Source organism: Capra hircus, chromosome 1, assembly GCF_001704415.2.
Source record: "Capra hircus breed San Clemente chromosome 1, ASM170441v1, whole genome shotgun sequence".
NCBI classification, from domain to species: domain Eukaryota; kingdom Metazoa; phylum Chordata; class Mammalia; order Artiodactyla; family Bovidae; genus Capra; species Capra hircus.
In genome coordinates this window covers 52,855,045-52,882,611 of record NC_030808.1, presented here as the reverse complement: position 1 = coordinate 52,882,611, position 27,567 = coordinate 52,855,045, and the positions used below count along the sequence as shown (strand labels likewise).

At 38.8% G+C, this 27,567-nt stretch overlaps 1 protein-coding gene across 1 annotated transcript in view; it reads right to left on the bottom strand.

Annotated features, from left to right (window-relative positions):
* The window catches only part of HHLA2 (HERV-H LTR-associating 2), a 147,152-nt gene that overhangs the window by 101,457 nt on the left and 18,128 nt on the right, over positions 1 to 27,567 (bottom strand). The window contains exons 2-5 of the mRNA XM_013962458.2: positions 8,939 to 9,018; positions 7,859 to 7,913; positions 1,222 to 1,510; positions 701 to 764 (exon numbers count right to left, since the gene is read on the bottom strand). The gene's annotated coding sequence lies outside the window, so the exon portion shown is untranslated. The remainder of the gene's footprint in view (positions 1 to 700; positions 765 to 1,221; positions 1,511 to 7,858; positions 7,914 to 8,938; positions 9,019 to 27,567) is intronic.

Genomic DNA, 27,567 nt, shown 5'->3' with positions numbered 1-27,567 from the left:
TCTTCCCTCTTTCTCTCCCTCCTTCTTCTACTCAGCACTCACCAGTGGTGAGTCTTTTACTACTCCCTGAAAGCCGAACTGGAGGTTGCTGTTCCCCTCCCAGCATCCTCAAAGTCACCCATGCCAACTTTAATCACTATTTAATAAGATTCATTATGAAATAAGATCAAACAAGGGCTTCCTTTAAAGACGCAGGCAATCCCAACTTTCACCTCTGAGTCCCCAGGGCCACACAGTTCCTCATACATCACAGCCACTCTAATATTAGTTTAAGGAAATAGCTAAGATCCTAAAGCCCACACATGGGGAGAACAGACTTTCACGGAATCTCAAAATAGAAGAACCAGATAGTCTTTGAACAGTTTTTGAAGTCTTAAGATGAAATATCATATAGGTATTTATTATGCAGAGACTGTTAAAGCTGAAGTAAAAATAGAATTAAGGTTTTTAAGAATATCAATAGATGAGAGATGAGGGTTGCTCTGAGGTTAATGTCACAGAGAAAGTTACCTCAACATTTATACTACAACTAAAGACCAGATCAACAGCTGTAGGTTATGCACCTTTCCCTTGAGATGGATTTGTCACTACCTCTCCAGGAAGGGGAACATGAAAGGAAGCAGGATGAGCCATTAGGAACTAGATTAGGGAAGCCCACAGGGTCACTGCTTGCAGAGGTTCTATTATTAAACTCTGTTACCAATCCAAGTACGTATCAGTTTGGATTCTCCTCTGCCAAGTTCCTCCATAATGTCTTCAAGTTGCTGGGAGGAGAAATGGCATATGGAATATTGTTAACATTGATCGTATCTATCATGCATATGCACCTACTCTAAGGCTCAGAAGAGAATTTAAAGTAACACTGGCATTTAACATTTATTAAATTTGCAAAAGTTCTGAAGAAATAGAAGTATAACTGTCATGTAACTTGAGGATGGGAGAGTAGTTACTGCTGAATCCTCAGAGATCAAATACGGCTGAAATTAATAATGCAACCAGAGTCTTTCAACTGTCAAAACATTGCAGAAGTGAATTTGAGCTCTAAAGTGGAGGGGTAGACAGACATGACTAAAATTTAGACAATCTTCAATTGGTCTGAAAGGCAGACTAGGCATTATATATTAGGCATTTGCTAAATCAGTTCTATCAATATTTATTTCTAACAAGAAACAATCTCCTAGTACTAGCTAGTAGAAAATTTGATCTGTTAAATTCACACACTTGTTTTCGATGTCTGTCCTCGTTTGTGCGTTTCCTCCTGTCCTGGTCCATGGCTGCTACCGAATTGTCACATCGTATGCTGGGGCTTCTCATTCTTCAAGATTCTATCTGTGACCTCCTCTTTGTTCTCTGTTTTCCTTGTATTCTCACACATCTCATGTACAGAACAGCCTCAACAATTTTCAGTTTTATAGTGTGTTATCATTTAAATTGCTTCCATGTGCAATTCTGTGTGTCTATTCTTCCATTCTGTGTGTCTATCTTGTTCATCCCAGGGATTCTCTGTTTCCTAGAGAGAATCATAAAGGAGAGAAAATTAACACCCTTCAGTGTTCATTTGCAGCCTGGAGGGGTCAAGGTTTTCCTTTCTTCAGGGTCTCTTGTTGACAATTTTGAAAGTTTTCTACACGGTTCCTTAAAACATCCTGCCCCCACCAGGACAAAGCCCCAGCTATCCACGGGAATTGTTAACTCAAGAACGCCCTTGGGTTCGCCCTCCCTCCCTCCCTCCCTCCTTCCTTCCTTCAGTCTTCTCAGGACCCTCCACTATTTGGGTTCCCTTCCTCAATTCAACTACTTGCATGAAAGACTCAGCTCAGGCTCTGCTTCTTGGAGAAACCCAATTACTTAAGGCCAGGAAAACATTCTTTTGATTTTCTGGTTCATTCTTATTACCCTATCAATCACCAAAGCTAAAACTCAATACTCTTTTCCACTTACAATCACAAAGAACAGCCTCAAGACTTAATATTTGAATATCAAGTATAACTTCCATAAGTTCTATTCAGCCTTGCACACATTAGGTGGTTAATAAGGGAAAATTGTGGCTACTTTTAAGGTAGTGATTACTTAAAAATGATGTATATGTAAATATGAAAAGAAATACATAAATTGCCCTTTTGCAGATGACTTAAAATAGCTACAAGTAGCTATAACTTCCCAGTGACATTTCTAGGATCAGTTTAGAGAGTTCTACATCTATAAACCTGCCTAGCTTTTTTCTTTTCATCCTATGTTTTCTAAAAAAAGTAAAAACTTAATTCTCATGGCTTCTTATTTTATATATATATTGATGGTTTACAGTCTTACAGAATGGAGAAAACACAATGATGTCCTTATAGCTTTGAGGTTTATAATAGCAATAATACCAATGCTTATCCACTGTAATTATCTATACATATATGTATTAATGGGGGTTGCTTTCATTAATTTCATAAAGATGGAACATGATCATCTTGTCTGTTTCTGGTTAAAAAATTAACAAAATCCCTTGGACAAAGTACCATATTGCTATCAGCTTCACATATCAGCACAGTATTAAGAAAACCAATTGCTGAATGTGAAACAATGTTTGATTTGGAAAGGAAAAATCTAAGTATAAGTAGTAGTACCAAAAGGAACAGTTCTATGCAGCTTATGCAGACTATCAGATCAGTTAGCCATAATGCTTCTGATTTAAAAGCCAACAAGGATCATTTTATAATATCTGACAGATACCAGAAATCAAGCAACCTGAATGTAAACATTACTGTGATTGCTTGTCACTAAAGATTGAGATGCTATGTATTATGTTATAAATACGAAGCAAAGGAATCAAGACCCAGCTTATGAATCTTAGATACACTGGCTGAAACATTCATCAATGTGGAAAAACTGAATTTTTTCCAGGGTTTTCCAAAAGAACACACAGAGTCAATATAGAGTGGCCGAGGAATCTATTTCTCTCAAAGTCTAAAACAGATATACCTATAAATAGGTATCAGTTACTTCCATGAACACCAGAATTATCCACATAATTAATAATAATACAATTTTTAAAGAACATTTAAAAGTGTAGTTTGCTTGAACATAAAAATAATAACAGGTCATGTCAGTGGAAAAAATAATAAAGTGAAATCTGTTTCCATGACTGCTTTTAATTCCTGAGGAAAAAACATGTATTGTTTTTGTTGTTCAGTTGCCCAGTCATGTCTGACTCTTTGAAACCCCATGGATAGAAGCACGCCGGGCCTTCCTGACCCTCACTACCTCCGGAAGTTTGCCCAAGTTCATGTCCATTGCATTGGTGATGCACAATTTAAAAAAAATTATTGAAGCTCTAAGTAATTCACTCCTTAGTAAGAAAATAGAATATCTTTGTTCCAATAAGCCCATCTTTTCACTTTGTATTCCACTAGAACATAGCTTTCCATAGGTACACTGTCATGGCTTTCCCTATTCTCCAATATTATAATCAAAATTAGATTCATATTTACATGACTGTCTTGGTAAAAACAAAATTATGAAAGTGCTCTGATCAATTTTGCTTAAAATCTTATACTATGTTGACTTGGCCACCATCAGTTGGAGTGCACAGAAAAGAGCCAGATGTTCATAGAACAACAATGACTGAGGATAGTAGACATCACAAACAGCCACTACCAGTGGTCACCTTGTAATGGTGCAAATGGTCAACAAGTTTCAACAGGTTCCACAGCAGAAAAATCTCTCTGGAGCTCATGGTAAGACTAAGGCATCAAATACTGGGAGACAGGACGGACTTTATTGGATATGCATTATAAAGTCGTCACTCTGTAGGAAATTATATACTTGCTCTGGAAACGGGGCAATTACGTGAAATGTTAATGAATACTTTCAGACAAAAGAAGTGTCAAAATAGCAAAGTGGGATTGGATTTTATGAGGAGGTTAATTTCCAAAGTCAGCATATAAAGCAAAACACTTGCAAAGTCAAAATTATCTCTGAAAGTCCTTACAAAAATCCCTCACCACATAAGAAACAGACAGAAGTATCTCAAGTTTAACAGAAGAGTTTGTCTTTTGGAGTTTTATTATTTAAGCATGGCAACAGACTACTATTTCTTTAGTTCAAAATACTATTTTTCATTTGAGGACCCAATGTAATTGACATGCATTTCAGGTCTATGTGGTACTAAAAATACCTATAAAAGCAATATATTCCTGAAGTGAAGTGCAGTGAAGGTCGCTCAGTCATGTCCGACTCTTTGCAACTTTATGGAATGTAGCCTGCCAGGCTCCTTTGTCCATGGGATTATCCAAGCAAGTATAGTGGAGTGGGCAGCCTGGCCCTTTTCCAGGGGGTATTCCCAACACGGGGATTGAACCCAGGTCTCCCGCATTGCAGGTGGACTCTTTATTAACTGAGCCACCAGAGATATTCTTAATCACTATGAAATAGCTGCACTCAAAACTACACAATATGACTTACAGAAAGTCACAGAACACTATGTGGTATCAATTACCTTTAAGACATGGTGAGGTAGTTTCACTTCCATATGAAAGCAACAGAACTTGAAGTCACTCCCAACTCTAAGGTATGGGTCTATGAAATAAGTCTTTTCTATAAGAAAGCAGTCAGTAAGTACTGATCCACAATTAAGAAAATCAGAAAACCCCAGTGCAAAATGCTACCTCTGACCTGTCACCACTAAACCTCTAGGTCAGCACCCATGTCAATCACCTAAGTCTGAATTCACAGTTTAGATTTTTGACTCATTGTCAGAATTGATGGCCCTCTGACACAGGACTGTGTCCAAAGGTTGGGTCAGATTTTTAGTCTAAGCTTTAGCAACAGACCTATGTTTGAACTACAGAACCACTTTTGTTTTTTTTTTTTTCACTTTTTGAGATAATTATAGATTAATGTACAGTTGTTAAGAAATAATACAAAGAGATCCTAGGTACCCTTTACCCAGTTTCCCTGCAAAACTAGTATAATATTAGAATGAATGTGTTAGCTTCCTTGGACTGCCATAACAAAGTACCACAGTTTAGGTGGTTTAAACAACTGAAAGCTCTTTTGTCACTGTTCTGAAGGCTTGAAGTCTGAGAACAAGTTGTCAGCAAGGCTGGTTCCTTCTGAGGTCCCTTGACCTCAGAAGCTAAAGTTCAGGTGCGCTGAACACCTCAAGGTGTTTGTTGTCGAGGTTGTTGGTTTCTCTTGGCGTGTCCATGGCTGCCTCCCCCCTGGGTCTTTATGTCTCCCCTCTGTATGTGTCTTTGTCTGGATTTCTTCTTAAAAGCAAATGACTCATATTGGATTAGGACCCTTCCTAATGACCTTATTTCAGTGTAGGAACCTCTTTAAAGACTGAATCTCCAAATATGATTACCTTCTGAGATCCTGGTAGTTAGGATTTCAATTATGAATTCTGGTGGGGGAGGTGTAAAATTCAGTCTGTAACAATCAGGGCATTGATATTCATACAGTGAAGATACAGAACATGTCCATCACCACAAGATTAGCTCATATTGACCTTTTTAGGCACATTTACCTCCCTCCTCTCACCCTACTTAACCCCTTAACACCTGGAATTTATTCATCTTTTCTCCATCTCTATAATTGTGTCATTTTGAGGATGTCTTATAAATGGTACAGATGGTATATTACTTTTAGGGACTGTCTTTTTAAACTCAGCAGAATTTTCTGGTGATTAATGTTGCATGTGTCACGAATGCATTCCTTTTTTAAGACTGAGTAGTATTCTATAGTGTGGGTACTACCGTTTAACCACTCACTAGTTGAAGGACATGAGGGCTGACTTCAGTATTTGGCTGTTATCAGTAAATCTGCCATAAGTATCTATGAACATAAGTATCTATATTTTTTTTAAGAAACTGCTTATTTCCCAGAATAGCTGTACCATTTATATTCCCTCCAGCAGTATGAGTAATTCACTAGCAATATGAGTGATCCAATTTCTCTAAATCTTCACCAGCATTTGGTGTCACTATTTTTTAATCAGCATGTGGTGCTGTCACCATTTAGCTATTCTGATAGGTAGGCAGTACTGCATTGTGAGTTTATTTTGCATTTCCCTGATACCTAACAATGTTAATATCTTTTCACATGCTAACTTATATACTCCATTGAAATGTCTGTTTATGTTTTTCCTCATTTTCTAATGATTTGCCTACTTATTGTTGAGTTTTAAGCACATTTTATATATTCTAAATACTAGTCCTTTGTCAGACACATGGTTTACAAATATTTTCTGTCTGTAGGTTGTCTTTTCATCCTTCTAACAGAGACTTTTGCAGAGCAACAGTTTTTAGTTTGAGACTTTAGATCGTACTCTTACATTGTATTTTAATTGATTTTTTCTGATACAGATTCAGTGGGGAAAGATAGGGATGTCATTTCAGGGAGTGTGTAATTTCCTCGGTTCTGTCTCACCGTGGAAAAATTTGAAGTGGTGGACCAGTGTTGCAGCTTGTTTACAGCTCAGTTTTATTTGACAAGCAAAGGAAAATATATCCTCAAGGCGTGAGGGCAGGTTGATCCAAAAAAAGAGAGGGACTTAATTTTGGCTCCTCTTTTTATATATATTTTTTTCTCTTCCCCGTGAGCCTGCCCTATGTAAACTGGGCTAGCCAGGAGGACTGTTTGTTTCACCTGAGGTTCTCACTCCAGTCCTCAGACCTCCCTTTGTTCATTTTGGAGGGCTTTTTCCTTTGTCTTTTAGCCAACACTATTTTGGATTCCTTTTTCCTATTCTAACTACCTAACCCTACTACAGAGTGGGGTGGAACTCCAGGGTCCCACACAGTCTCTGCTGGCACTTGGGAGCAGGCAAAGTTCTCCTTACTGCCTAGGAGGGACAAAAGTCCCAGTTTCCTATTCAGCCTTCTCTCCCACCACCCCTGTAGGGGGGCGTAGCACTTTCTTACAGCCTCTAGAAAATACAAGCCTCAGTTCTCCCACCACCATTTTTCTGTGATGTTTGGTATAAATTGAGAGGCTATTGTCTTAAGTTTTCTGTCTTGCTAGGATTTCCCTTTCTGGTTTGTTTAGTAGAGAGAACAGACTTTTGTTTCGGCCCTTTCATCTATGCCTGTTGGCGATTCCAGTTGCCAAAGTCTAGGATTCAAGGGCTTCCCTGGTGGCTCAGACAGCGAAGAATCTCCCTGTCACGTGGGAGACCTGGGTTTGATCCCTGGGTCAGGAGGAAGGCTAAGAGAAAACCCAAGGAATTCTCTACACTGTATCTCCTTGGGTCCTGGATGTCCTAGTCTGTTGTCCTTTCTCTTTCTACCTTTAAGAGCCTTATATTCTTCTACACACAGTGTTCAGAGTTTTTACTGTATTTAGTGGAATAAAAAGAGACAGGTGCTTCCACTTAGTTGGCCTGGAAGCAGTGATAGGGAAGCCCTTCCCTGTCACTTTAGCTTCTGTGAGATCTGGGAAACATCCACCTCATAGAGTGGTGCAGAAGACGAAACAAGACAATATATAAGGTGCTTGACTCACTGTAGGCAGTGCACTACTGAATCGTTTCTCTTTGAAATGAAACTATGCCACCAGCCTTCTGATCTTTCCGGTGCATTTTACAAGACTTCCTCTGAATCTTCTAGTTCCAGGGATCAGTATCTGCCAGAACTTTACATCCACTCCATACCAATAAGACTATTCCTGCCTTTCCCCCTTGGAGTTGGCTATTTCATATAGGGATGTGATTTCCTTAACAAAGCCCCTTGTCTATAGCAGACACTCAAGCATCTACTCAAATGAAAGTCCCTCCTGTATCATTGCGAATTTTAGGAGTGCCTTGGAGGCAATTCTCTCACAACAGGGCCATTTCCCTAGTAATAGCACGGGGATGACACCAGATATTTACCTCATAGGATCAGTGGCTCCACTTGCCAACCTTCTCGTCTGAATGATATCCACACCTTAAAAAAAAAAAAAAAAAAAAAAAGGCACACTGCCAGAATAATGCAATAAAATCCTCCCATTATCACTGGTCTTTCCCTGACTTTTTTTCCCCCCAGTTCCACCACTGTTCCACAACACGGGGAAGTAAAATTATAGTAAAGACAGCAAAACGGAAGAGGAGACAGTTCCAGCAGAGTCAAAGACTATTGTGTAAGGGAGTTACATACAGACACCACAAGGGAGGATTCAGGCCTCCCTCCCAGCAGTCACAAACCAGGACTTCCTTCACTGTAGAACAGCAATACAGGGACATAGATAGTGTAATGTACAGATACAGAGTACTATTTCTCCCGAACTAAATTCTTGGATGAGAGCTATGCATAATCAAATTTAACTATAACATTCCAAAAGCACATTATTGGGTGAAGAACACTTTTAAAATAATTTTACAACTCTAAAACAATGGGCTATGCAATGAGAGTTTCTTTCAGTTATTAAATAGTTATTTAGAGCTGGAGACAATAACCCTGAGGTTAATTGGTTCAGCTTCCAGGTTCTAACAAGTTAAAGTCATCTGAAGGTGAAGATGATCTAATGTGTTTTGAGAAACCTCAGGTACATCATTTTGGTTGCCACTCCAGTGGTCTGTTTAAAACATTTACACTTCCTTAAAAACAATAAATGAACCCATCTAACTTTTTACATGCTCATTTTAAAAGATTTTTCTGAAAGATGTAAATTCAGAATCTCCAACCTACTTTGAAGGAGAGTTGAAGGAAAAAAATTCCTTAGAAGGAGCCTGTTTTATTTGAAGATCAGATGTGTGTATATTTCTGTGGAATGGATTTTGTCTCTGCATGTTACACAAGGAAATCCCATCCCCAGAAACACAGATTTATCATCTCCATATGAGTCAGATATGTCCTCATATTTTCTCTCCTATTCATCGGTAGATGTCAAGTTTACCCAAACTTGGATTGTATTTCTTCAGTTACCAGTGGATGTGAAGAAGTTTCAAATGACAAGGAAACTGTTTACTTACCTACATACTTTTTTAAAAGGCTTGAAGACAAGTATCATATTTCTTCACCCTGTCATCCTAGCAACTAGGGTCCTCATTACCTGGAAAGTAATAAGCACTTATTGAATGAAAGGAGTGTGAAAGGAGAAGAAAAACAAAAGGAGTTAACTCAAGCATTTATTTTTAAAACTTATGATGAGTGCTCAAGTTAGTGTTCTAGGGGGAGAAGACACTTAAAAGATTTTTATAGGCTATATTAAGGAAGGTCAATTTCATTATGAAAGTTCTTGAAGGGTATGAGAAAACTGAGGTTGTGTTATTAATAATCACAGAAGAAAATGCAAGGACATCAAGATTGGTTTAGCAGCCGTTGATAGGATGATTTGGTTTAGTAAGAATTGGAGAGGAAATTGAGGCTAAGGGTTTTCAGGGTTCAGTGAAAAAGTTTTAGTTTTTCAGAATCTTAACACAGGAAAAATAATGTAACTGGGTACCTCAGAAATACATATTTCTACTTTTCAATGGATTGAACGCTGCCTTACAATAAGAGCATTCAAAATAGCCTGTGGGGATAGAAAGGAGAAGATGACAGAAGATCAATAGAAACATGAAGGTTCTAGAAGTACAACAAGTAAACCAGAAAGCAGTAAGTGTTGTTAACAGCAGTTTGTGTTAGATAACAAAGGAAAGCAGCAAGTTGGCTTTAATCAAGGAAATATTTGAGGACAAACAGGTTATTTTCCCTGAACTAGTCACCTTTTTTCCTTCTCCTCTACTGGGAGATTTCCTCCCAGGAGTACTTTTGGGTAAGTTAGATTTTTATTGAATGTTGATTTTATTTAAAGGATCTAGTTACCAAAAAAAAATATGCAATTTGAATAAGAAATATTTGGGGGGAAGTTGGAATTAAAGAAAGTGTATAATAAAGAGCTATCAGTATTTACAGTTTGAGAAGTACGGTAGATTAAATATCCTAAACAACCATTCACAACCCAAGTATTTATGTAAATATTTTAAAAATCTTCTATAAAACGTCAATAGACAAAAGTAAGGAACATAAGAAAAAAATTCCCTCAAATTACTTAAAACCAGGAATGTTGGATAAATAGGCACCAAATCCATTTCTTGACCTGTCAGTTTCTGAGGAACCCTAGAGAGTCTCAAGGAGATTCTTTGTGAGCTAAAATGAGGAATAACTAAGTCCTATGTCCCATCTAGTTAGGGAACCTAATAGAACAAGTGTTAGTCAGTCAGTCATGTCCAACTCTTTGAGGCCCCATGGACTGCAGTCCACCAGGCTCCTCTGTCCATGGGATTCTCCAGGCAAGAATATTGGAGTGGGTAGCCATTCCCTTCTCTAGGGGATCTTCCTGATCTAGGGATCAAACCAGGGTCTCCTGCACTGTGGGCAGATTCTTTACCTTCTGAGCCACAAGGGAAGCCCTAGTATTCTAACAAAATATCCTAATACTCTAACAGAATATCCTGCATAAAATTTTGACTCCTTCAGAAAATAAGGTAAAAAAAGAACATTGCCCCAAAAGATGACATCAAGAAAACATGCCTTTCAAACATGGTGCTAGGTGAAGGGAAAAGAAAACAAATGTCTCCCAGAGAACATATAAACGTCAACTAGTTGTCAAGTTCACTGTCAACACTCAAGCTACCTGTGTAGTCCAAGGAAACCCGAAGCACAGAACTAATTTGCAGTTGTACTAGATTAGTCGTACCTCCAGGATACTAAGATAAGAAAATATCAATCCTCTATAGGAACTTAACGATCACCCAGAACTCTTAAGAGTTCCCACAGATAAAACTCCAAGAAAACTGAGCACCTCCTTACACATACCAAAAGACAAATCACAAAGTAATAATGAAAACGTATTATGAGTAAGAACTGTCAGAAATAGACCCATAAACAGTTCAAATATCAGAATTATCAATGAGAACAAAAAGCAAATATATTTAAAGAAATGAGATCTTTTGAGAATGAGCTAGGAACAAGAGATTTCAAAGAACAAGAACTAAGAGATTTAAAACACAATCAAATAGAATATGTACAAAGGAATATAGTGCATAAAATATAAAGTTCAGAGTATGAATTAAAAAGCTAATTTTATTTGCTCTGTCTACACTGGAAGTATAACTTGAAAAAAAAATCCCAAATGCATCTTAGAAGGACTGATACAGAAATATAAGGGAGACAGCAAGAGACACGGAGAAGAGAACAAACAGAACAGAACAGAACGTCTGACTGGAGTTCCAGAAGGACACGAGAGCCTGAGGGAGAGATGGACCAGTCAGTTCAGCTCAGCCGCTCAGTCGTGTCCGACTTTTTGCGACCCCAAGAATCGCAGCACGCTAGGCCTCCCTGTCCATCACCGGCTCCAGGAGTCCACTCAGACTCACGTCCACTGAGTCAGTGATGCCATCCAGCCATCTCATCCTCTGTCGTCCCCTTCTCCTCCTGCCCCCAATCCCTCCCAGCATGAGTCTCTTCCAATGAGTCAACTTCGCATGAGGTGGCCAAAGGACTGGAGTTTCAGCTTTAGCATCATTCCTTCCAAAGAAATCCCAGGGCTGATCTCCTTCAGAATGGACTGATTGGATCTCCTTGCAGTCCAAGGGACTCTCAAGAGTCTTCCCCAACACCACAGTTCAAAAGCATCAATTCTTCGGTGCTCAGCCTTCTTCACAGTCCAACTCTCACATCCATACATGACCACAGGAAAAACCATAGCCTTGACTAGACGGACCTTAGTCGGCAAAGTAATGTCTCTGCTTTAGATGGATAATGGCTGATAATTTTTATAAATATTAAAATGTCAAGATTTCCTAAAAGTCTGAAGCAGAAAAAAAATAAAACCGTACACTGACACATCATAAATATTAAAGAGAGGTAGATTATGAAGTTAGTCAGAGAGAAGTTGAAAAACAGCCTATAAAATAAAGGCAACAGAACAATGGTTGCACTCTTGAAAGACTATCATGGAAAGTAGAAGATGGAGAAATAATATATGTAAGATAACATCATTGCATGCCTAAAGACATTCTGAAGAAAAAGATATTAAATTATTCTGGTTTTTTACAACCAGAATAAATTCACTAAGTAAATTCTAATGAATGTGATTCGAAAAGAAGGGAAATGATCACAGACAAAAGATCTGAAATGTAGAAAGTAATGTCTAGCCTCCAGCCCACATCTAATTTGGCAGCATAAAGGTACAAAAGCACATTGCTCAGATCTCCCTTTAAGGGAGAACCTATAACAAGGAATACAAGCCACTGACAATCTCTAGCTGTAGCATCTTCAGGATCTACTGCTGTGTTTGGGCCAAAGACAATCCTCCCCAGACAGCTCCCAACCAATGATAGAAAAACAGCGGTACTGGAATGTGATTGCTTCTGGCCAATGCCAGCATTCTGTGATGCTGTCTTTGCCCTGGAGCTCTCTGTCAAACTCAAGACACCTCAGCTTCACACTTTTCCTGTCCAATCTAGCCTTCATTCCCTGACCTATTTCATAAACGTCAGATCTGCATCATAGTCAGAAGGCTTTCCCTTTTCCTGCTTACTTTCCTCTTTATATTTCACAGGCATTACCAGCAAAAATAAACAAACAACAAAAAAAACCTCATCAGGTCAGGGCTAAGAGTAGGAAAGGCGGGATTAGGGTTTGGCTCATTCATAGCAATGGGGTTCATGGGCAAAAATTGGAGAGAGGTGGTGGTGCTTAAATACCATAAACCAGCGACCCTTAACAACCAGCAAATTTAGAAGGGCAGCTAAGGGGCTTATCCCACAGGGGACTGCAGTGTCCAGAGACAAAACAGACCAGCAGTTAGTAAGGATGTGTTGCTACATACAAACAAAATAAGGTAAGAATGGAAAAGCAGAAAGCTGAATGCAGTCATCTCTTTTAAAAGTCACATTCTTCCGTGTAGTTCCCAAACTCAATCAGGTTTTCCTGGAACTTACTGACTGAAAAGGTAGTTGAGTCCTCAGGATGAAGGACTTTTCAAAACCATAGTAGATATGTACTGTAAAGATTCCACTAGTTATTTTCCAAAGAAAATTATGGCCATTTACTTGAACATAGGGGAAAGGAGAATACCCAGATATCCCAAGACTTTGGGGCGTAAGATTTTTATGAACACTGATAATGAGAGAACACAGACAAAGTTCCTCTGTTAGAGGGGGACATGCAAATTCCACATAAGAAATGGATTACACTGACTTATGGTACATCTGCTTGGTCTGCAGAATCACACATCATCGGCTTCTTAGTCCTCAAACAGATAATTAGGATTGACATATTTGTCGGTTAGCATAACCCCCACATCGGGTCCTTGTCCTAGTGGTAGCAGCTACAAGAGGGGGGACGTCTCTGAAATAATTTTACACTACATATAATAGTAAATATACAACAATATCATATTCCAAAAAGAATACAAGGGTGGTGGTCCCTATTCTATCTCTATTTAATTTGCCACTCTGATCCTAGAGAAACTGAGTGAATCCTAAAGAGTGTCTATAGACCACTGCAAGCTCACCAACTAGTAGCCCCTGTCACAGCCATTGTGCTAAATGTGGTTTCATTGCTGGAGCAGATTAATAAGGCCTCAGGTACATGGCACACAACCAGAGACATAACACTTTTTTTTTTCTGATCCAACCAGGAATGAGAATCAGAACACTTGCATTCATGTGAAACAGACAAAATTTCTCTAAAATTTTGCCTAAAGGACAGCTAACAATGTCCTCACTTAATAAGGCCCTCTGTCTAAACAGTCTAAGAGATCTGGACCATCAGCTAGGATTCACCTTACCAGTTACAGCCACAACATCAAATGCAATGGTAAAGCTATGGTTATTCCAAGTCCCCACTCAGGCAGAGAAGCCCATGGGAACCCTGGAGAAGCCATCGCCTGAACAAGTGGGGACTATGACAGCAATGTATAGTTCCATTGAAAGTGAAACTCACACAGTCAAGTCCAATTCTTTGCAATCCCATGGACTGTAGCCCAATAGGCTCCTGTGTCCATGGAATTCTCCAGGCAAAAATACTGGAGTGGGTTACCATTCCCTTCTCCAAGGGATCTTCCTGACTCAGGGATAGAACCCAGGTCTCCTGTGTTGAGGGCAGATTTTTCTTTACCATCTGAGCCACCAGGGAAGCCCAAAGTTCCATTAGCACCTGCTGTAATGAGAAAACCTGCCACAAGGAGTAGAGTTGGCTGACAACTTCCAGGGACTGTGCTTTTGAAATCTACCACAGCACTGAAATCTCCTCAGGCAGGCTGTGCTCAGGCACTCTGGTATAAGATCCTGGCCATTTTTCCTTAAAGGGCATTCCTTAAAGAACATTCTTTGCTCCAGAGCTCCCTGTTAGGTTGACCAAATGTCTTTCTCTGCGACTTACCTAGTTTGAAGTGCTTTGTTCTCAATTCTCCTTCTTTTACAAGTATCAGACCTAGATCACAGTCTAAACACTGTAGTTGACTACACCTGAAGATCCTGCACTTCTTGACATTTGCTTTCCCAGAGATTCTGAACTAACAGTCAACTATCAATCTGATGCTACTACATGCAGCACAGTCCCCACTGCTAACAGAAAACATCTAGCACTTTCTATTGATGCTGAAACAATTATGAAATATTGTTATTTTATTCCCTTCATTTTCCTATCTACTGACTTAGCATCCTTAGTCCAGCAACATGATTAACCTTACCTAATGAAAGAGAACCACATGGTTCTTCTTCTATACTTTGAAAAGCATCCATCATAGAACAGATCTTTTGGACATGCCCATATCAGATTCAGACTTTTTACTTATTGATGTTTTATCTTAAAAGTGAAAGGTAATAATATCAGAATGGTATTGTTGGATAAGCAATTACTCTAGACTCTCATAGAACCCAGTCCCTTAAAAGAAGCCAAATCAGCTCAAATAGTTGAACTTGTAGTCATACAAAGGGCATGTTAAATTGCCAATAAATATGATACACACATATTCCAAATAGTTCAGGACTTTGAAATGCTATGGAAACCCTAAGATTTTCTACCTGAGAAAGTTGCTATCATCAAGATAGAAGCCTGTAATTAAAAAAACAGCCATAGTATATCACCATTCTTAATAGGTGGTGTTAACATAAGTTCTAGTACAAATGTACTCTCTCACAGAACAGAAAGGAAAAAACTTATGCAGAAGTTCAAGGAGTCCACAATAGAAGCATAAAGTTAGACCTCAAAATCTGGGCAAAAATAGAAGTCATCACATTTTAAAAGTCATGAAAAATCTGTGAAATCGAGGAAAGATGTCTGGTGTCACCAGATAACTTGCAAACAACCTTGCTAAAATCCTCCATGATATGGTCAATTATAATTGAGACAAATTGCTTCTGATATTAAATATTAATGGGAAACCTTTTCTAGAAGAGAGGATATGCCCAGTTTATGCTCCAATCTGTAATTAACATAATGCTAAAAAAATGACAAAGGTAATACAGATTGAAACTACAAATGACAGGATTGGTTGAACATCTCCAAACAAATTTTATAAAACAGTTTATCCCATAGGTGAGTATGTAGTAGTAGTAATAGAATATTTATTTTCTGGATGGTCAAAGACACAGCAATTGCAGTGAGCATAATTTAAAAAGAGAGACTAAGTTTTCATAATTTCTACCTAGGTCAGCCTAACATTTATCCCCATCCACTGATACGGAAAGACATTTTGGTGGGGAGCAATTATTCATGGTTTATGAAAGGCTTTGTCCTTAATTCAGAAACTTCACTGTCCTTATTAATCCAAACTCTCTGTAAAAGCGGAAGTATTCTTAACATGTCTAGAAAGTTACAACTACTAGAAACCTTAAAATGACATTCAACTGCAAGTCAACTGCTGATTCAAGATCCTCAGAGGAAGTAGGCAGGCAACTGAGTGAAGTCGATATTTTTGCCCCATATCTTCTGAATGAGATATCCAGAACTATTACTGGCCTGACTTTACAATGACCAAGAACTGGGCAAACAAAACTGAATAGACTTGGGGACCAACCAGGACAGAACTGTTTCCATTAGCACCTACTATAGACGCCATAGAAAAGGGCGTCAAGTTTCCTTATGTCCAATATTTAAGGTACTACAAAGGCAGGATAGAACTAGGCAAGGGGACTTGGGCTGGCTTGATATTAAAGACAGTGAAACCATCAAGAAGTTGATGTAAACGCACTCTCTTGACAACCATAGATGACAGCCATAGACTGGCCTTGGAGTTCCTTTCCACCTTGGCCTTGGAGATTCCATGACTGCTGACCCACTTTATACCACCATGTAGCAGCCTGACTCATAAACCCTATACAACTCTGCCCTGCACATGCCTACCAGGTGCAAAAACCTCAGTAAGACTTTCAAAAGGAGAGATATAAAGACCAAAGGCATATGTACTAGATTTTCTAAAGATCATAAGATACCTTTTCCTAGCCCCAAAGGTAGGCATGATAGCTGTAATTCCTTAGGCCAAAACATACAAAGCACTTGTTTTTGTTCAGTCGCTGTGTCTGACTCTTTGCGACTCTATGGACTACAGCACAGCAGGATCCTCTGTCTTCCACTGTCTCCCAGAGTTTGCTTAAATTCACGTCCATTGAGTTGGTGATGGCATCCAGCCATCTCATCTTCTGTTGCCCCCTTGGCCCTCTCTAGCCTATCCAGACTTCTTTATCCTCTTCATCCATCTCTCATGCCCTGGCAGTCAGGATGGGTCTGAGACTTAATGCCCAACAAATTTTAAACATGAAGTTGGTATCAGCTCCCTAAGGCTTATGGAAGAGTCTGTTGCCCACCCCCACCCCCAGAGTAGAGGAGCATCATTCCTTTTTCTACCTCCCCCAAATCAGTACTTCAAAACATTAGTGTCTAAAATTATTCAAGGAACCCTTGAAAGAACAAAGACACAAAGCTGGAGCCTGCGTAGCCTCAACACAATACCTTGAAAAATTCTGACTACGCAAGCATATCAGAAAAGGACAGGTAAAACCAAGTTACCCATTTATTCTTTCTACCTGTGTAAAAGGATCAGGCAAGAAGGCAAATCATATGAGAAATATCCTCATCTGTAACAATTTGTAACAGGGGGAAACAGATATTCAAAATCTTAATATGAGATATTGATGACTTAGATATTTATACTTACTGTTACTTGAACATTATATTGAACTTATATGCAGAGTATATCATGCAAAATGCCAGGCTGGATGAAGCACAAGCTGGAATCAAGATTGCTGGGAGAAATATCAACAACCTCAGATATGCAGATGACACCACCCCTATGGCAGAAAGTGAAGAGGAACTAAAGAGCCTCTTGATGAAAGTGAAAGAGGAGAGTGAAAAAGTTGGCTTAAAACTCAACATCCAAAATACTAAGATGATGGCATTTGGTCCCATCACTTCATCGCAAATAGATGGGAAAACAATGGAAATAGTGAGTGACTTTATTTGTGGCGGGTGGGGGGCTCCAAAATCACTGCAGATGGTGATTGCAGCCATGAAATTAAAAGACGCTTGCTCCTTGTAAGAAAAGCTATGACCAACCTAGACAGCTTATTAAAAAGCAGAAACATTACTTTGCCAACAAAGGTCCATCTAGTCAAAGCTGTGATTTTTCCAGTAGTCATGTATAGATGTGAGAGTTGGACCATAAAAGGCTGAGTGCCCAAGTATTGATGCTTAGAACTGTGGTGTTGGAGAAGATTCTTGAGAGGCCCTTGGACTGCAAGGGGATCCAACCAGTCCATCCTGAAGGAAATCAGTCCTGAATATTCATCGGAAAGTTGATGCTGAAACTGAAACTCCAATACTTTGGCCACCTGATGATAAGAACTGATTCACTAGAGAAGACCCTGATGCTGGGAAAGACTGAAGGCAGGAGAAGAAAGGGACGACAGAGGATGAGATGGTTGGATGGCATCACCGACTTGATGAACATGAGTTTGAGCAAGTTCCGGAAGTTGCTAATGGACAGGGAAGCCTGGTGTCCTGTAGTCCATGAGGCAGCAAAGAGTCAGACACAATTGAGTGGCTGAACTGTATGTTATATTTGGTAACTGACCTAGAAATATGAACCTAAGGAGAAAATGAACCAATTAATGTTCCCGCCTTCTAATTCAGTATCCAGAGGGAGACAGTCCATTAAGCAGCAGAACCTCAAAGTTACCTGTTACATTAGTCATTCATCTTAGAAGAATGTCCAGATCATTACATAAGTAAGTATTTAGAAAAGGAAATATCACCTAACAAAAATCTCAAATTATTTGGCATTGGACTAGGAGCTAGATAGAAAGAAAATTAACTTTGGCGGCTGAAAGAGTAACAGTCCATATTACACAGCAGTGAAACATTTGGTTAAGTTGTCACCTGTGATACTTGGAAGGTATGTAATGTACATGCTTGATAAACTTGCATCTCAGAGGGAAGAGGTTAGAAGAGAGAATTTTAATTACCATAGGTTATATCTGCCAACAATAAATAGATGAAATTATTTAACTTGGGGAAAGAGCTAGCTGATTTATAAGAATGAATGAAAGGGAACAGAGCAGATCCAGAAAGTCCAGGACTTGCAGGGTTGAGAAAGGCAATGCTTCTCCCCCAACTGATAAAAGATAAAAATAAGAAGACATCTGATCCAAAAAGAAAGGTTTATTAAAATTTAGCCTTATAGCAAGAACTAAGTCAAAAGCTTGGCTAAAACTGAAAACTTCTGAAATGTTTATAATGATCAGAAACCATAGATCTATTTAAGGTTGTGGCATCCACTACATTTTTAAGAGGACAAAACGATTCAGTGAAAACAGACAAGGCTGTGATTCTCCCACCAAACCCTCATAGGTTCAAGCTGTGCACTTAATTGAACTTAGCCTAGCACTGAAAATTATTGTGGACGTCTATTGGCACATGCTGCTGAATGGAATCAAACAGATGAGAATTCAATTAAATGTGTAGTTTAGTCCAAAGAACCATAAGACTAGACCAAAATTCAATGATTATTTGAAACTTAAAATGATTCTTGGCCCTAAAGCACAAGCTGAGAAAGCTTCTTCATCTCTAAGGAAGATATATTCTCTAATGCTCTCCTCAAATGTAGCCGCTGAATATAATGGAGAAACTTCCCAGGGCCTAAGCCAAGGACCTTGGAAAAATGAATTTGGAAGTCCTTTCCACAAAGCAAAATTGAGCTCTAATTAGAAATATCCTCAATCCACTGATAAAGAATCGAAACAACACATTCCTAGGGAGATCTTTAAACTGCCATTGACTTTCAAATTTCCCATTCTTTCCCAACCTGAACAGGATTATTTGTTTCAGTTATCCTTTCTTTTTTCCACCAAAGTATGACTGTGTGAGAAATTAATAAATTTTCCTCTTAGTTCATAGGTTTCCAGATAATGAAGGGCCATAACTGGACCTGATGAAAAGAATTCTATTTATTACTTAGAGATTCTGGGCTTTGAGTTTGATGCACTGACTGAAAGCAAACTTTGCATGGTATCTCTCAAGAAAGATGGAATGTGTTCTGGCTACAAGAAAGAAAGTGGTGACCTGCATATCTGATGGCCAGAAAGACAGATAATAGAGATTTTTGCTGACTATTTCCATCTTGATTATTTCTCGTAAAAACAGGATTATACTTCCTGGATCTTTTGGAAATGGGTAAATGACCAATGACCAAAAACAAGACCAGGAGCTGACTGTGGCTCAGATCATGAACACCTTATTGCCAAATTCAGACTTAAATTGAAGAAAGTAGGGAAAACCACTAGACCATTCAGGGATGACCGAAATCAAATCCCTAACGATGATACAGTAGAAGTGAGAAGTAGATTTGAGGGACTAGATCTGATAGAGTGCCTGATGAACTATGGAATGAAGTTCGTGACATTGTACAAGAGACAGGGAGCAAAACCATCCCCAAGAAAAAGAAATGCAAAAAAGCAAAATGGCAGTCTGAGGAGGCCTTACAAATAGCTGAGAAAAGGAGAGAAGTAAAAGGCAAAGGAGAAAAGGAAAGATACACCCATTTGAATGCAGAGTTCAAAGAATAGCAAGGAGAGATAGGAAAGCCTTCTTCAGCAATCAATGCAAAGAAATAGAGGAAAAAGACAGAATGGGAAAGAGTACAGAAGACCTCAAGAAAATTCGAGATACCAAGGGAATATTTCATGCAAAGATGGGCACAATAAAGGACAGAAATGGTATGGATCTAACAGAAGCAGAAGCTATTAAGAAGAGGTGGCAAGAATGCACAGAAAAACTATACAAAAAAGATCTTCATGATCCAGATAATCATGATGGTGTGATCACTTACCCAGAGCCAGAGATCCTGAAATAAGAAGTCAAGCGGGCCTTAGGAAGCATCACTACGAACAAAGCTAGTGGAGGTGATGGAATTCCAGTTGAGCTATTTCAAATCCTGAAAGATGGTGCTGTGAAAGTGCTGCACTCAATATGCCAACAAATTTGGAAAACTCAGCAGTGGCCACAGGACTGGAAAAGGTCAGTTTTCATTCCAATGCCAAAGAAAGGCAATGCCAAAGAATGCTCAAACTACCACAATTGCACTCATCTCACACTCTAGCAAAGTAATGCTCAAAATTCTCCAAGACAGGCTTCAACAGTATGTGAACCAAGAATTTCCAGATGTTCAAGCCAGTTTTAGAAAAGGCAGAGGAACCAGATATCAAATTGCCAACATCTGCTGGATCATCAAAAAAGCAAGATAGTTCCAGAAAAACATCTATTTCTGCTTTATTGACTCCACCAAAGCCTTTGACTGTGTGGATCAGAACAAACTGTGGAGAATTCTTCAAGAGATGGGAATACCAGACCACCTTGCCTGCCTCCTGAGAACTCTGTATGCAGGTCAGGAAGCAACAGTTAGAACTGGACATGGAACAGACTGGTTCCAAATAGGAAAAGGAGTAAGTGAATGTTTTATGTTATATTATATTGCTTAACTTATATGCAGAGTACATCCTGAGAAACGCTGGGCTGGAGGAAGCACAGGCTGGAATCAAGATTGCCGGGATATGCAGATGACACTACCCTAATAGCATAAAGTGAAGAAGAACTAAAGAGCCTCTTGATGAAAGTGAAAGGGGAGAGTGAAAAGGTTGGCTTAAAACTCAGCATTCAGAGAACTAAGATCATGGCATCTGGTCCCATCACTTCATGGGAAATAGATGGGGAAACTGTGTCAGACTTTATTTTGGGGGGCTCCAAAATCACTGCAGATGGTGACTGCAGCCATGAAATTAAAAGATGCTTGCTCCTTGGAAGAAAAGCTATGACCAACTTAGATAGCTTATTAAAAAGCAGAGACATTACTTTGCCAACAAAGGTCCATCTAGTCAAGGCTATGGTTTTTCCAGTAGTCATGTATGGATGTGAGAGTTGGACTATAAGGAAAGCTGAGCACCGAAGAACTGATGCTTTTGAACTGTGATGTTGGAGAAGACTCTTGAGAGTCCCTTGGACAGCCAAGAGATCCAGCCAGTCCATCCTAAAGGAAATCAGTCCTGAATATTCATTGCAAGGACTGATGCTGAAGCTTAAGCTCCAATACTTTGGCCACCTGATGTGAAGAACTGACTCATTTGAAAAGATCCTGATGCTGGGAAAGATTGAAGGCAGGAAGAGAAGGGGACGACAGAGGATGAGATGGTTGGATGGCATCACCGACTCGATGAACATGAGTTTGAGCAAGTTCTGGGCATTGTTGATAGAGGCGGAGGCCTGGCGTGCTTCAGTCCATGAGGTTGCAAAGAGTTGGACATGACTGAGCAACTGAACTAACTAAACTGAAAATGACCAACTCCTGGCCAATATCTGTTGGCACTAAATGCTCCAGAATTCTTTCTTCCTCTTTGTCTCAGCATCCAGCAATGCTGGGGTAGGGTTGGGGGTGTCTGATTGACAGTCCCTCAGTTATTGTGACAAGCAGAAGCCCTCTGGTGATCCACAGCTGACATATTTATTTCTCACTCAGGCATACTGCCTGTTTAAACCAAAAAGATATGGGAATGTATGGTACTGAAACATGATCTAACATATCCTGACTGATAAAAGAACCCATTACTATAATTTTCTTCTTGGTACACTTTGACCAAAAATAATGAAATTTGAGTTTCTAATTTTAGGACCTGGATAGTAAAAGTACTTAAATATGTTCCTCCAAAGAAGTTTGTAGGATCTGAAACAAGAAATTAACATCTAGAATGTACAATAAAGAGACAGGAACACCAAAGAAAAAAGTGCAAACTATATACCCACAAGCTATTTACAGAAAATGCAAAAGCTAGCAACTATATAACAAGGTGCTCAAACTCATTAATAATCAAAGGAATGTAAATTAAGAAAAGATATTATTTTACACCTATTAGCCTGGAAATAGGAAGCTGGATGACTGTCAAATATTGGCAAGAATGTGTGAATATAGGGATCCTCAAGAACGGATCATGGGAAAGTGATGAGTGAAATCTTTCCAGAGGACAACTGGTTACAACATAGTCAAATTAAAACTCTTTAAAACGAATTCTCATATGAAATAGAGGAAGATGGATTGAGAAGAACCATTTCTGTAAGTTAATACGTCTGCAAAACAGAACACATTTTGTAAGAACACATTAAAAAATACAGACAGTAAATTGATGAGAATGCTTGCCAACGACAGCAGAGGACTATGGGAATAAAGAATGAGGATGAAGGGAAATAATAAAGGGTTTAATGATAATGAGGCACAAACTGACTACCACCACCCTCTGCACTAGAGATCTCCCTGTAAATAAGTCATTTTGTTTCTTACCTCATTCCAACCAAAAGTGGGTTATGTAAAAGAAGCAAATAATTTTTGTCAGTAGTTGTTATATAGCCAGTGATTGTAAGCCACAGGAAGATACCCCTGAGCACAGGTAAATGCCAGTGACCACAGCTGGATCATTTCACAGCCTTTGAACAGTAGTATATACTGATGCAAGGTTTAACAATTACTTCTGAAGCAGGGAGTAGGGGCTGAATTTGTAGGGTTTTCTCATTTTTTTTTGATGTAAATATTGCCATCACAGTTGGTTCCAAACTACTAGGGAATTAACAAACTAATGACAAAACTCCAGAAAATTTAACATTTGGCCCTCACAATCTGGTAGGAGCATGTTCCAAGCAGTACCTTTGAGACTCTAGAATTACAGCAAAAGACCCCCTGATTTAAATGTAGATCTTGCCAAGAGGGGCACATAAACACGTAGAGATTTTCTGTTCATAAATACTTAGAAAGCAACACATTTCACCCACACTGAATCTTTAATCTGAGCTAACAGGAACTTCTTCCATCTTTCAATTTGGAATTCTTAATTGTTGTACAATCACAGAGCACGTTATTTAATGCGGGTCTCACCAAAGTGAGATCTGAATCAGAGTTTAAACCTTGAGTGGTGTTATTTTATTCCTACCTAGAGGGAGCAAAGTACAATAGTTGTATGTTCTTAACCACTTGAACAAAAGACATTAATTAGCTCAGGTGAAGAGTACAGAGTGCCTGCGCTACCATCTCACAAAGGCTTTCTCTGTCTTCCAAATCATTGATCTCTCTCATCTAAAACCCTGCTTAGATGGCAACCTGCTCTATTTCCAACATCCAATTTTCTTTTTATTCCTCTTTTTTTGCAGATTCTGTTTTTCTTTTTTTTAAATTTATTTTAATTGGAGGCTAATTACAATATTGTATTGGTTTTGCCATACATCAACATGAATCTGCCACAGGTATACACGTGTTCCCCATCCTGAACCCCCCTCCCACCTCCCTCCCTGTACCATCCCTCTGGGTCATCCCAGTGCACTAGCCCCGAGCATCCTGTATCATGCATCAAACCTGGACTGGCAATTTGTTTCACATATGATATTATACATGTTTCAATGTCATTCTCCCAAATCATCCCACCCTCGCCCTCTCCCACAGAGTCCAAAAGACGGTTCTATTCATCTGTGTCTCTTTTGCTGTCTCGCATACAAGGTTATCATTACCATCTTTCTAAATTCCATATATATGCATTAGTATACTGTATTGGTGTTTTTCTTTGTGGCTTACTTCACTCTGTATAATAGGCTCCAGTTTCATCCACCTCATTAGAACTGATTCAAATGTATTCTTTTTAATAGCTGAGTAATACGCCATTGTGTATAATGTACCACAGCTTTCTTATCATTCATCTGCTGATGGACATCTAGGTTGCTTCCATGTCCTGGCTATTATAAACAGTGCTGCGATGAACATTGGGGTACACATGTCTCTTTCAATTCTGGTTTCCTTGGTGTGTATGCCCAGCAGTGGGATTGCTGGGTCATAAGGCAGCTCTGTTTCCAATTTTTTAAGGAATCTCCACACTGTTCTCCGTAGTGGCTGTACTAGTCTGTATTCCCACCAACAGTGTAAGAGGGTTCCCTTTCCTCAACACCCTCTCCATCATTTATTGCTTGTAGACTTTTGGATAGCAGCCATTCTGACTGGCGTGAAATGGTACCTCATTGTGGTCTTGACTTGCATTTCTCTGATAATGAGTGATATTGAGCATCTTTTCATGTGTTTGTTGGCCATCTGTATGTTTTCTTTGGAGAAATGTCTGTTTAGTTCTTTGGCCCATTTCAGATTCTGTTTTTCAACTGAAGTAGGAAGGGAAGTAAAGTGAAAGTCACTCAGTCATGCCCAAGTCTTTGCAACCCCATGGACTATATAGTCCATGGAATTCTCTAGGCCAGAATACTGGAGTGGGTAGCCTTTCTTTTCTCCAGGGGATCTTCCCAGGGATCAAAGAGTTACATAACTTCTCATGATCCCAATTTCCTCTACTATTAAGGAGACTTAATTGAGGACAGTGCAACCTCCTCAGAGCTTTTATGGAGATTAGATTTGGAAGTATCAAGAGTTCTTGGCACATGAAACTAACACGCTTGCATGTTAGTTTCCTTTACTTCTTGTTTCCCAAGTCCTAATTCAGCTTTATGGGCTAAAAAGCAACAAAAAATGAGCAAAATTAGTCTCTGACCTAGTTTTCTTCTTTGCTAACTGCCTATTTCCTCCTCAAGTACATTTTCTTCTCTAGGCTCAAGCAGTAGAAACTAACAATATTCCTCATGAAAGGTTAGGAACCATAGATTTAGTTGTGGTTCTCAATAAGGCTGGTACTGTAGGCTAAGGTACATCCGGAAAACATGGGAACATTTTCACTTTCCTGATGACTGTGACAGAGATGCGGAGGCTCTTAGGCAGTTAGGTTAGGGGCCAAGAATTTTAGATGTCCTAAATTAGAAATGACAATTTCACATAGGGAGTATCTTCCTGAACAAAATTTTAATACACCAGATGTCAAACCCACTACAAGTACAAACAAATGATACTTTAGTAGATGAGATACCAAAAAGATTTTTCATATATTTATGCAAAAAGTCAACATAATTTAAGAGAAGGCTGTTATAGAAAGAAAAGCTTAAATGGGACAAAGACTGTTTTCAAACTATTCAATAGTTTACTATCTCTCTACTTTCTATCTACTCACTGTTATAAAGCCTTTTTTAATGCATATTAGTTTAAAAATGGTTTCAGCACAGAAATGCAATTTCTGTAAAAACTTTAAAAACAAGGCAGATTGCAAATAAATGATAACTTTGGGACTCCTTTTGTGACTTCACGCCAAGTATTATTACACTAGCATAACACTACATTTCATTATAAAAATTTTTTAATTTCACATATCATTTTACATTGTATTTCTGTAGTACTGGGACCAAAACTTACATTGTGAAAACAGCATTAAGATTATTTGGGGGTTGCCTGTTTTCAGCTCTTACTATTCAATACAATATTGTCCCTTAAGGTTCATCACATAATTTCTCGTAGCCTCTTAGTCATAGTTTCTTTCCAATCTATAGTCCCTGTTCTTATGGAAGAATAGAGCCTCCCAGGTTGTTTTAGCTGAGACTTACCATGTGTTCCAATATATAGAATTTCGAAATGGCAGAACACATGAACTCTGTCACTAACATACCCTATGTCACAATATAGGAAATTTTAACACCACTCTTGTTATAGTGAGCTCATTTGTGAGAATCATATATCCTCATTTGTTTTCACTTCAACAGTCTGAAATTTATCTCGGCATGTTATTTCTACTTCAACTGGGGCTGTTCTTTCTCATTACACATAAATAAGTTCTTTTCCAATTATGCACAAGAGCAAAACTTAACTTATATTCTAGTGTCCATTCATACCATTGCTTTAATTATATGAAATGACTTCTGATTGTCTCACTTATTCAGGAAGAAGATACTAATACCTGACTACTTAGGTTCTAATATATTGAATGTATTTATGACTGGACATTTATATGCTTGAATACATAATTTTTAATTTTTAATATTTCTCCTGTATTTAACAGGACATTATACTGATTTTTTGAAACCATGTATTTAGGCTATACTACAGATAATTTCATTTTGGCACAGAAAAGAAAGCATTACAAACATTTGTTGTAAGGGTACACTGTGTCTGACAGGACTGAGAAGCATGGATTTCAGGGAATTTTTATAAACATGAGCTCTCCTGGGTCTTGAAGCAAATTCCTTAGCTGTGAAGCTAGTCTGTATTCAGTAAGGAGGAGGCAAAGTCTACGGTTATCATTGTTTTTGACAGTATCATTTCCTCTAATTAATTCTTCTGCATTGCAAAATAACCTGTCTTCTAGAATATTTTTAAGAATAAAAATATAATTCACTACTACACATTATAATGGATAGTTAAAAAAAAAAAAACAAGCATCCTAATTGCTTGTGAAATTAAAGTACACTTACTCCTTGGACGGAAAGTTATGGCCAACCTAGACAGCATATTAAAAAGCAGAGACATTACTTTGCCAACAAAGGTCCATCTATGGTTTTTCCAGTAGTTATGTATGGATGTGAGAGTTGGACTACATAGAAAGCTGAGCGCTGAAGAATTGATGCTTTTGAATTGTGGTGTTGGAGAAGACTCTTGAGAGTCCCTTGGACTGCAAGGAGATCCAACCAGTCCATCCTAAAGGAAATCAGTCCTGGGTGTTCACCGGAAGGACTGATGTTGAAACTGAAACTCCAATACTTTGGCCACCTGATGTGAAGAGCTGACTCATTTGAGAAGACCCTGATCACTGGGAAAGAGTGAGGGCAGGAGGAAAAGGGGACGACAAGAGGATGAGATGGTTGGATGGCATCACTGACTCAATGGACATGAGTTTGGGTGGACTCCGGGAGTTGGTGATAAACAGGGAGACCTAGTGTGCTGTGGTTCATGGGTCACAAAGAGTCAGACACGACTGAGTGACTGAACTGAACTGAATTGCTCGTGAGCATGCAGAGCAACAGGAACTTTCGTTCACTGCTGATGGCAATGCAAAAAAGGTAAAGTAACTTTAGAAGACAGTGACTTGGAAGTTTTACTATAAAGCTAAACACAGATTTACCATATAGTCCAACAAGTTTACTTCTAGATATTTACTCAACATAAAAATGTATGTTCATACAAAAATCTGTAATGAATGCTTCTTGTAACGTTATTCATAGTCACAAA